This window comes from Zosterops lateralis (assembly GCF_965231275.1).
Source record: "Zosterops lateralis genome assembly, chromosome: 4".
Classification (NCBI taxonomy): domain Eukaryota; kingdom Metazoa; phylum Chordata; class Aves; order Passeriformes; family Zosteropidae; genus Zosterops; species Zosterops lateralis.
In genome coordinates this window covers 9,432,744-9,445,259 of record NC_139765.1, presented here as the reverse complement: position 1 = coordinate 9,445,259, position 12,516 = coordinate 9,432,744, and positions in this window count along the sequence as shown.

The window sequence follows — 12,516 nt, the reverse complement described above, 5'->3', positions numbered from 1 at the left end:
GCAGGAAGATTTAGGAAGTGTTTTCCAGTGAAATCAGGAAAGCAAAGATCCAAATCACGCTGCTATTTAAAGGGAAGGGACATAGCATAGAATTCATTCAAAAGAAAAGAGTTGCTTCCAAGATCTCAGCAAGTCTCCACCAATTCCAGCTTGCATTGTTTTCATAGCTTTCAGTCACTTTGCTCATATTATTTAGCCTTTTCTTGTATAAGTGATATGCATACTTTATAGTATGAGAAGGATTTATTATGCCTCATTCTGTCCTTACAGAAATGCTTTAAAATGTCACATCTCCAAGCACTTCTTTCTCAATTTTCAGTCCATAATCACTGTGACAAAGTGATTTTAATACTGGGGTTTATACTGCCTTTGCTGGAAGATGAAAAAATTCTGTTGCAGCAAGTGTTAGTGGATGCCCAGTTGGCAAAATTAAGAAGCATTCAAGAATGAGGCAAAATCCTGTAACTAGGGTTTCACATATTCCTCTAAACTGCCATACATAGGGTTGAAGAGAACTAAGAACAACTAAGAAAACTTATCTAAATTGTGCTGAAATTAATCCATTGTATTTTTCTAGTAATCATTTTTGGTTGCCATTAAGTAAAATTAGTGTCAGCTTCTAATTTGTTTTTCTGCATTGCCAAGGCAGCTGTTAGAAATTGATACAGCATTGCTACCCAAGCCTGTTCATATGAACAGTCATTGAACTGGACCTTTATGGTGAAGAAGTTGCTGACAGACTTAAAATGAGAATGACTGCTGTTTTTATCCAAACTAGAAAGAAATTCCAGTGAAGAAGCTGAAGTAGCTGCGAGTGCTCAGCTCGGTAAGAGGAGACTTTTTTTTCCCCCTCCAAACAGTTAGTAATCTAATTTCTGAAGATGGGCCCTCATCATGAATCTGATTCTCAGTCTTTGAAGTGCATGTCTGGCAGGCAATGATCAGGAAATCTCTGGGTTGGCTTAGATATAACACAAAATACCAGAGAGATTTTATGTCAAGAATGTGAAAACTTTCTTTACTTTTTTTTTTTTTTTTTTTTTTTTTTTTTTTTTTTTTTTTTTTTTTTTTTTTTTCTGCTTTGGGATTCATAGATAATGAAGCAGGTACTTTAAGGGGCTTTATAATATTTTTTAGTCCAAAGGAAGCAAAACTTTTCACCTGCATTTACAGCAGCCTTTTGGAGGCAGATCTTGAAGGTTTTCTACTTTGTGTAGTCCTTTGGTGTTGCAAGCACCAAAAAAACCACAGCCTATGAAATATTTTAGGAAGGAAAAACAAATAAAAGAAAATTAATTCTATTCAATCACTGAAATGCTCATGTTTTAGGCGGGATGTTTACAATGTTGATATGAATTCCTGGTACATACCATATGTAAAGCAACACGTAAAGAAAATAACCCCCATTTAAACAGTGTTTTGCAGTGGCAACCCCAAAGTACTTTAGTTTTCTGTTCTTTAGAAACAGGAAGAGAAAGGCTAGAACATTGTTTTCCATTTGGATATTTTGTTTTCCCCTCTTTAACGGCACTTGCTGTCTGATCCTGTTCTCTTCTAGTCCAGAAGTTTGCCTGAAATATGAGGCTGTTGCACTCCCTGCAGCTCCCAGTGCAGTGACAGTAGGACTCTGTGTGTCACACAGCAATCACATGTAAACACTTCTGTCCCCATATTGGCACTTTTGTTGGTAGCCACATGGTGTTTAGCATGAAATGTAACTTCTCTCCTTATATTTGTGATGCAGAGGAAACACCTGGAAGTAGTGTGAGAAAACCTCAAACTATTTAATTACCTTTTCTTCTAGGAGGCATGTAAGACATTAGTTTCTAAGAAACAAAAAATGCTCAATGCTAAAAAACAATAGTTTCCCCATTTTCAAAGGGACATAGTTTCCCATGCTCTATATTTATATTCTAATTCTAAAATCTTGGGGGTTTTTTTAGCTAATGTGCAGAGCATTTTGACACTTGTCTCTGAAAATCATCTACTTCCTCCAGTAGGAAGATGGTGTTTGGTGAGACAAGCTGTGTATCAGAAGTAAGTTGCAACAATCTAGAGAAAAGGGATTTTACCATGTTCTTGGCGTGATTTTAGATGGCCTTCATCTGGGAATGAAATCTTTTACACCAAGCTGTGTGTCACCAAAGGCCTCCCCTGTGCAGGGTGCTGGTTCTCATAGCAAATAGTCATATTATGGCAGGAAATGGTTCCCAGGATACATGTAATTTGAGAATGCTTTTGTTAATAATGCAAGGATAGCTTTTCATCAGTTTTTATTCTGACATCATGTGTGAACTTCTCTTGACATTATCATCAGCCTAAAGATGGATTTAGGGCTTTACCATTCGTGTACCACTGTTAGAATTTCTTAAGATCCTGGTGGTCTGAATCTGCAAGAAAGTTAAGGCTATAGAGGTTCAAATAGATGCTTTTAAAGGTACCATTTGGCATCTAAGCAAATTGTGCTTGCGAGTCCCATTCTATGCATTCCATGCTGGACATTAAATCATTTGTTTTCTTCAAAAATTCTAAATTTCTGTCTGCTTTTTTGCTAGATTTTTTTTTCTTTCTGAAATTCCGACCCTATCTTTCCTCAGAAATCCCCTGGAAATTAGAATGCAGTGTGAAGAAGGCAAGGATCTTGTCAAATTGAGCAGGAGGGAAGTCAAACTAGAGTTTTGTGAAGAAGAGAAAAGGAAATCATAGTCCAGCATCAAACAGATTTTATAAAACAAAATTTATTTTCCTTTTCTTTCCAAAAGCAAATGTAACCCTGGTGAAATAGAGTGAACACAGAGTTTCTGGGAGTTCAATTGCTGTTAGATGTTGCAGTATTAGTCAAAATTATGCCAGTGTTAAAGAGAAGATAATTATTCCTATTAATTAGAGCAGGAGGGGAGATCTTTTCTTTTCCTACTTTTTAGTGAATCAACAAGTAAGAATGTCGAGGGATCTTGGAGAAAAATACACATTAAGTGATTTTGAACAGATGAAAGAATATTAGAAATTATGTGACAGCTGTCTTAAGACACATTGGAAGAGCTTGGAAAATTATTGATTATTGGAGTCAAACTTTGATTTAGAGCAAAATAGCACCAGTACTTTTGAGAGCAATTTATTATGATAAATCTTCCTTTGAATTTCATCACTTTCTTTTAGCAAAACAACATTCTCATGCAGGTAAATCAAAGCAAGGTTTAGCCCCTGCTGTGGTAGTTGTTGAGTCCCAGTGTGTTGGAGGGAGCAATGTGAGAATTATTTTCCATTTACAACCTAGTTATGATTCATTCAGAGGCCATTAGTGGGATTTTCCTGGCAGGTCAAGTGTTCTTTTGATGAAAAACGCATCACACCAGCTCAGCAGGATGGAGATGTCACCTGAGTGAGCACTTGCCTGAGCTCTTGGGACAAGCTGCTCAGGAGCCTGGGGACAGAACAGTGCTGGTGTATTTCTGAGGAGTTCATTTTCACAGTGACAAAAGGGGGCAAGAGCTCAAGCCAGTTAACAACAATACTTCTTTGATAAAATTGAAACAGTAAGCATTGTGCAGTCTGAAACCCTACAGTGTCCCTGGAGGTGTGTGCAGACATTCCCCCGAGTGCTTGCTCATGCAAAACCGCTGGTGAGTTCAGGTAAAACCAGCTGGCCTTGGATGTGGTCTGTCAAGCTGAAGGATGTAATAAATCAAGAAGACTTTCTGACTGAAGTTGTTTAATTCTCCTTCATTAAGAAAAACTTTGCTTGGTGCAAGAGAAGTTAGAAAAAAATAATCCTTTGAGCTTTTCAGGTGGCTGATCTGTGCCAGAGGTTCCTTGCTTCCAGAGCTGTGTGTGTAGTATGTCTGAGATGTGGGAATGGGGCAGCAGAGGAGAATTGTCCTGCCCTGGATGCCGCAGGGAGTCTTTGTGCTCCAGGGAGCACCAATGAAATCTGCAGGTGTTGAAAGAGTGGTATCTGAGCAGTGAATTAGTTGGGGAAACACAAATATCTCTGTTTTTTGTGTGGAAGCATAAGAGCAGGTATACAGGACTTTGCCACAGCTGCAGGCCATGTGTCCTTTTATGACTGAATTCTCTCGTTCTGAGGCAAAATCATAGAAATCAGATTAAATAATAGCTCATTTTCAATGCTGTCTTCCTCTGCTGCAGTGAATGCTTCGAAACAACTGATGTGAATTAGCAACTGTTCTTCGCTTTTAAGTATTTATTTAAAGGAGTTGGGAGGTCTTGGTGGTGCTTTTTTTTTTCTCCTCTGACCCTAGTCATTTTCCCGCCATGCTTTCCTAAAAATATATAAAAAATAAAAAAGTTCTGTGATCTGGTCAGAGAGAAAACAGTGAGGGGTTTGCCATGTGTGTACATACTGCTTTAGGTAGAAAGCCTGCTGAAGTCTGTTAAAGCTGACTTTCCTTTTCAAAATTCCTGCCTGATCCTGAAATACAATGAAAACCTGTATTTGAATGCAAAATGTTGATTAGTGAGTGTTTGTAAACCTTGGTACAGTACTGCAGATGGCATCCCAAAAGATCAAAGACAACCTGAATAACTGCTATGTGATGTTGATGATAACTTTAATATTTCAACCATGTCAGCGTACTTTTGGTCATTGCTTTTTCTAAAGTTAAGTCTTCTTCTCTTGAATAATCAATATCAGATGTTTGCATGATGGAAAGTAATTTAAGTTCACTTTTTAAAAAGCCGTGATTCATACTGTGGGTTATGTTTGTTTGTTTAACAGATTAACATTTTCACTGATGGGTGGCAGTTTTTTTTATTATTATTATTTTAGTGCTTTTGATAGAAGAACATCTAGGATATTTTCCAACAAAAAACCCCACATTTTTTCACCTTTGCCTCCAGTTGTGGAAGAAATACCTTCCAAAAATAATTCTTTTCCAATACAGTTTGGCCTGTCTGGGTAACAATATGCAAGTATGTATATCATGTAAAAGATGTGATTTTAAAAAAATTAAAAATCTCCTTTTGGTAAAGTAATCAAGAAATTAACCTAGCAGATTCCAACCCTTTCTGAATTAAAATCTTGGGTGTGCCAATATAAGTGAAGCACCAGATTTGAGAGCCAAATTATACAATTTTTTTTTTTTTTTTTAATTTTATTTTAAAATGACAACAGGCTAGACAAAGTTATTTTACTTCAGGAAACACTAAGAAATCCTCTCACATCCTGTCCTGTGAGGTTTGACTCCTGGCCTGGGACCTTGGGCCAAAATTATTTTAATGATGCTTATTCAGACTCAGCTATAGTAGCAAGTTTCCACAAATCACTCGTGTACTACAAATTTAATCCCTCCTTGATTTTTTTTTCACTTCAAAAGGTGAGAAAAAAGTGGAAGGGGTGTAATTTTATACGGCTCTATTTGAAAAGGGTTTTGTGTACCTTTATAATTCTTTTGAAGCAATATTTTAAAAAATAACTGCCAGCCAAAGTGGCAATGCAGAAAAGTGCCATCTTGTTTAGGATTTGTACACGCCAGTTTTTAACACAGTGTTCTTTTCACTAAGTACTACATACGTTAATTTATATTTATATATTGTCAATATTGTTGTAACCAAGCTTCTCCTTTCTAAACACTTCAGGAACAAGGCCTTGTATTTTTAGGTGATTTTCATATACAGAATTATTCTTTTCCTTTCACTAGTATCTTGCACTCGATACATGTAGCAATACTTAATATATTCTCTTCACAAGTATTTGTTAAGTGATTTAGTTAATGGCTGATAAATGTTTTGTACAAAATAGATTCTGTACAGGAAAAAAAATCTTTTAGATAAACATTATTTATTTTTACTGTTTTGTAAGTTAGACACTATAATGAAGCTCCTTTTTGCCAGAATTACTGGAAGTGCCTCTTGGTAAAATGTATTATACAGTAAATATGTATTCAAAATTATTAGAAATACTTGTCACAAAATGAACAATGTGGATGTTGCAATGTGAAGACAAATGTACAACATAAATATAATTCTGTGGTATCCTGTTGGCTGTGTTTCTTTTTCTTTATCGAAAAAAAATATTGCTTTCAGTGCCCAGCTTTCAGTTTAAGTGTCAGACCACAAATTATTTGTACTCTCTTTAGACTCTGATTCAAATCCAGTGAAAGCTTGTATATACTGAATTAAAATTTTAGCTGCCAGCTCTGCTTGATATGTGTTAGTGACTCAAGCTCCTGTTTATTGGTATCTGGTTTCCTGAGACTTCTACCTGCAGAATTCTGCACTTTAGTTCAGATTACTAATAAATCCCACGTTAAAAACTTTGTGACTCAACCAATCTGTGGAAAATCCTCATTATAACCATTCTTCTTGAATGATGACCAGTATTTCAGCATGTAACATCAGTGTACTACTCAATCCAATTAATATGGACCATACAGAGTGAATGTGGTCAGTATTACATGGCAGCATTCAACCACAGCAATGCAGAGTGACTAATGCTTCCAGAGAGAATGAAATGTGTTACCTTAACAGTTTCCCATATTAATCATAGAAGTAATCTGTTGAAGTGGGACATCAGTGAGTGAAATCAATTTTCTTGCCATTATATTGGTAAGTATGCTGTCATTTTTCAGTGTAAAATTTTACTAGTCTTTTATATGGACTAGAATTGACATCTAGCTACTGTTTTTGCTCACAGTTTGCAATTTCAAAAAAGTATTTCACAGCTGTCAAAAATTTTACTCATTTTTAAAGTTTTCTTACCTACTTTCATCAAAGACCTAGAGAGCTTGTCAGCTAATTGATTTGAAATGGTTGCATAAAAATTACCTAGATCAACCATGTGTTCAAAGCCTCTTTTCCCATAAGTGAAAAATTAAGAGATTTCAAAATCCCCAGGAATATCAACCACATATCTGACTGTCAGTTTTCAAATGCTCCCAAATGTCCTCTGGCTAAAATTCTGAATGGAAAAAATGTAAGGAAATTTGCACCAGGCAGTGCTTAGGAAGATACAAGTCAGGAACACTGCCAGTAGGAAAGTAAAATATGTCTATACCCATTCCATGGGAACTGCTTCTAAGACAGTAGCTGGTCTGTCCCAAACACTTAACATCTCAGTAGCATGTAATTATTTGATGCTAAAATTCTCAGACAGGAATGCAACTGGAGTAGCAGAGAAAAATTTTTCCTTCTTACCACAAAGGTAAAGAATGCACTTGTCTGAAAATCACCAAACTCTCTCTGGAGCTCTTCAGTCAGCAAGAGGTTCCCATGGGAAGAGATGAGCAATAAAACACAGGGCAGAAGCAGTGAATCTGCTAATGAGACCACACAGGAGCCTACCTCTCCTGGGGTTCTGCTAAAACATAAAGGAGGCCATGACTCACAGCCCTTAGCAGCTCAATTAAATGTTGTGTTTTCTAGGTGTTCAAATTACTCTCAATTGCTTGGGCAAATCCAGTTGCCTAAAAGCACTTGAAGGGTTTCACTACAAGCACAGTTCTCAGGGAGCTCTTGGGGCTTTGTGTTTAGCAATGCTTTCTTTTCATGTGTCTTCAATCATCTCACCAAAATCCTGTGGGAATCAACCTAATGCCACCACAAACTGCCCAGGTATTATCAGTGATTAATATAAGGATGGAAGAGCAAACACCTTTGACAGGAGGATGACTTCCAGGTGGGTCTGATGAGGTCTGTAGCTCTGGGGTTGCCATCTCACACCATCCCAGGAGGATTTTTAACCACACTGGATTCCCAGGGACCTGGCATGCTGCAGTGGAAGTTGTAAAAACTAACTACTCTGTTAGACAGCTTCACTGCTAAGAGGTCATATGAACCTTGCATTAATTCATGAGAAAACATGCAAGTTTCAGGTTTAACTGGAAGTTCTGATAGCTCGTGTCACACCCAATGTGGATTGCCAATTGTAATCACTAAAGAACATGGGATAGACACAGGCATAATGGTTTGGGAGTCTGATATAGATAAAAGGTGCTGCAGCACCTGCTTGTCTTCAGCCAAAAAATACACAGCACAAGGTTCCTGTTCCATCTGCACAATGGCTTTATTTAATGTGCCTTTTGTTGTTGTTGCTGATGAATTACTTCCCTTCACAATCCTTTGCACGTAGTGATTTTTTTATTACTGCTCTTGCCAAAGGCATCATATCCTACAAATTCAGTGCCTTCAGTGTAATCAGCTCTTCTGCTCAATCTTTGTACCTTCTCTTTCTACATTTCTAGGCAAAATTTTTGGGTTTAAAGCTACTTCAAGGAACTTAGCTTCATTAAGGAAAGTGCTATGGGACCTTTTTTTTTAAGATTAATAGTATTAATCTCTGATATCTGGGCATGTTCCAGTTTCTCTTATTACATCTTTATACACAGAAATTCTCCCCAAAACTCCAGTGGGTGCAAGTGCTTCCTGCCCTGAAGAATGTCACATCACTGGATTTTTCATTCATCCTGTTTGTTGTACTCCCTCAGAAACAGGTTTCACAGGGTTGTCAGACGGGTCTTTGAAAAATGTGGTGCTGCATAAAAATACATAGTAATTATTTTCTAATTTCTCCTTAAAAGCTATCTGGCTCTGTCATTTGAGTTGGGGTGGGTGGGGAGGAGGGGGGTGTGGAGGGTGGGTTGGTTGGGGTTTTTACTTGGTTTTTTTTCACTAATCATTCAGGAAGAAAAACCTCTGAGCCATTTTACCTTCTGCAAGTGCTTTCAAGATAGTGTACACCATTGACCACACTCCTAAACGTTGCCTCAGGTACCCAGCACAGAGAGCACACACAGAAGTGGTGATACTGTTCTGTGGTCAGGGTGCAGGAAAGAAAAGCGTTTACTGTGACTCCTGTTTTTTGAAAATTTTTCTTTCCGATGTCTCATGCAAGGGGCTGAAAATGTAAATATCAGGAATAATTTCATGAGCACCTCAGAGTAAAGAGACTATTCAGTAGAACCTTTACATATCCTAATAACAAGAAGTTAGACAGGTCCAAAATATAATTGGAATATTTTTCTATTTCTTTGCTGTCCTTTGGTAAGAAAACTATTTTTTGAGGATAGATCTGTAAGTCCATAGTTGGACAAGAAAGTCCACAAGGCTGAAATTCCCCCAGCAATCCCCAAGAGCTTCTAAAAGCCAAGGTGTATTATTTGTCTCTGGTCCTTTGATGTGGAATGGGTACCCAAGGTTTGTTCTGGCAGTGGGTTTCTTACTCATTTATATTCTTACCAAGCCTGTTCTAGGACTGGCAACAAAAATAAGAGGAAAATTGATGTTGAGAAATTATTAATCCATAGCAGTTGAGTAGCATAACCAAAGCAATTAAAATTTTATAGGCAGAGAATCTAGGATGCCTTATTAGCTAACTGCAAATGTCTTCCCTCTTGCTGCCTGTCATTGACTGCAAGCTACACATTTACAGTAATTGCTGCCATGGCTGGCTCTCCTCTGAGGCCAGATACACCGTGGCTCAGGGTTGGTGCATTCACATGTCAGCAAAAATAAAATATTAAAGGAGCATTTGGTTGGCAAAGTCTCAGTGAGAGTAGTTGAAGACTCATTCCACCAAGAGTAAGTGACTTTGGTTGGCAGCACAATATTAAAGGTTGCCAATGAATTCTCTGTTGAACTATAGGAATCATTTAAATTCAGATTTTAAGGTGATGTGGTATATCCTAATCCTATTTATCCATTTTGGTTTGCTTTTTGTAATCAGTATTTTCCTTCTAGCAGTTGAAAAATTCATTCTGTTGTAATACATTTCTTTTTTAAATGTCCTTTAGAAAGAAAAACATTTCATGCTTCTAAAGTCTGGCTCACAAACCTGCTGTCAGTGTAATGGTGGGCCTATTTATGAAGCTTACACTTATCACAGCTATTCACTCTGGCTAGACAAGGCTTTGTAAGTGTAATTAATTTAACCTGTGCTTTAGAAATGAAGGTGGTCTGGCTTCTAATTTCCTGTAACTAATACAAAGTAGGAATGTAAAGAAAACAGACCTCAAGGAACAAACTTCAGTCTGGTTCTTTGTCCTGTAGCTCTTTAAAGGCTTTGTTCCAATTACAGAATAAGATGTATTCTGTATTCCAAGTACAGAATTATAATGTATATAACTAGGCAATTTCTCTTAGGACTATAGGAAATCAAAACCTTTCTTGTCTGGTTGATTGTCTAGCAAGCTTCCAGTGGGTTTTGTGTCATTGTGCTGTGGGAGACACTGAAAAATAACAAGCAGGAGGTGTCCTGTCCAGTATTAAAATTGGTACTGATTTGTTTCTCCTGTCTCGGTGCTTGGTAGTGGATTGTGGTAGGTGATGTACTGCATTGCCTTTCCATGTGACACCCATGGCCTGCAAGAAGACTTAGAAAGTCTCAGAAGACTTTCTCAAGTCTTTCTTAGAAGACTAAGAAATTCCTACCTGGATGAGAAGATTAAGAAATTTCTACCTTTCTTTTCTGTCAGATTAACTTAGTGAGTTTTAGAGAGGATCTGATATTCATTTACTGTAAGCATCTTGAAAAGCTTTGTAGAGAACATAAGTGTGGTCATTTCTGAGGAACTGCTATAATTAGTTCATAAAGGAATGGTGACATTCATCTGGAGTGTAAGAAAACTTTCCATAATGGAAATTACCTCCCCTGAGTGGTTTTGGGGAAGTTCCAGTCAAGATTATCAACATCTATAAAGAAATCAGAGAAGGCTCTGTAACAAAATTTCAGTAAAAGACCAGATGTGGTAAAAACCTGATACTAAGGTTTTACAATGAACCAAAAATCCAGGAAAAATGAGAAGATTGCACTAAATCTTGTGGGCCTTGTTCTTCAAGGCACTGCTGCTTTCTAAAGGACATAAAACCAGTAGGTGTTTTTCTGGAGGACAAGGCTCTGGTGCTTATCAATACAATTAGTAGCACAATGGGGTGTTGGAAGATTGTGGGATTAAAGGATTTTTATAACAAATTTAGGAATCTGATAATGAAACTTCACTTATTTTAAAGGACAGTGTGGTAAAGGTTACCAGTGGCAGAATAACTGGAATCTGGGTCAGAAATCTTTGAACACAACAAGGTCAGCAGTGAAGATTAAAGGTCACGCAAAGCTAGTACAGATCCCATATTGTGTAAACTCAGTTTTCCTAATAATTGTAGGAAATGGCCTGGAAGCTGTTCTCTTAAAGAGGCTGAAAGAGCTCATAATCACTAAGTCTCCTAATCACTAATTACTGTGGACTATTAGGCACCCTGATATCTCTTAGAAAAGGGGAAAATAGATTTCCAAGTTTCCAAACCAAAGAAGGAAGGATACAAAACACTTTAAAGTACAAAATGTATATTACGTGTATGGTAATAAAATTCCAGCCACACTAAGAACGCAAAATGGAGAAATAATGAAGGAATGGATAATAATTTGTATTAAATCTAGGAAAGCAGAAGCCTACTCTGTGTTTGGCTGTGTGAGTGAGGTTTTAGCTGCCATGGGAACTTGCTGTACTCCAGAGGGTGGGAGGTAATAAGAAGGGGAAAGGAAGTTTTTTAACTTTAATACTTTTTGTTTATATAATCAAAGCCTACAGGGTGGCAGAAGATTGGGTTTTCAGCCTCAGATCAACAAACTACAGGGGGAGCTACTCATGTTTTTCACCTTTACCCAACCTTGCAAATAAATGTTTCAGCAGCTGTGACCTTGTGGCAGGAAAAACTCAGGGTGGGAATGAAGTCTTCAAATTTTTCCTTTCCCTTTTCCTTTCCCTTTTCCTTTCCCTTTTCCTTTCCCTTTTCCTTTCCCTTTTCCTTTCCCTTTTCCTTTCCCTTTCCCTTTCTTGTCCTCACCCTTAATGGATCTTTTTCATTCTGGTTTTTGTGGGGTTTTTTTTCATATTGATAGGGACATTGCCATGTGGATTTGGGGGAGCAGGGCATATTGGGCATAATAAGAAGGACCAGGGACTGGATGAGAAGTCTTTGTTAATCACCTGTTCTCTAGGCTGTCTTCTCTCTCACGCATTCCCCATTTTCTTTTTTTTTTTTTTTTTTTTTTTTTTTTTCTCCCAAGTACAGTACATTCCCCCTTGAATTCTTTTGTTTCCTGGAATTAAGCAATTAATAAGATCAGACTTTTGGGGTTTTTTATCCTCTCCACAAAGCTTTGTCACGTGCCTCGTCAAACTTACAGCAACTTGCAAAAGAAAAATACCCCCTGGGAGCTGCTTAAATGCTCTTCATGATTCCCATCTAGGGCACCCAGCATCTTTGCTTTGCTGGTGTGCCCAGCGTCCTGGAATTGATAGGAGGGGACGGAGGAAGAAAAACTTGAGGAGGTGGGGGAGGAAGATGGGGGGCAGACAAACAGCAAATGCTCAGGCAAAACAAGAGACAAAAAAAGTTCTCCCACCCCCATTCTTTTTCTTTCTCTACCTCCAGTATAAGATGTGCATCTGCAGACAGGGTAATTTCTAAAAGGAGGTTTTCCCCTCCAATTTTTTTCCCCTTCTAAGCTGGGACCAGTGCCTGTGCATGAAAGTGAGGGTATGCATAAGCAGTGGAGGAAAC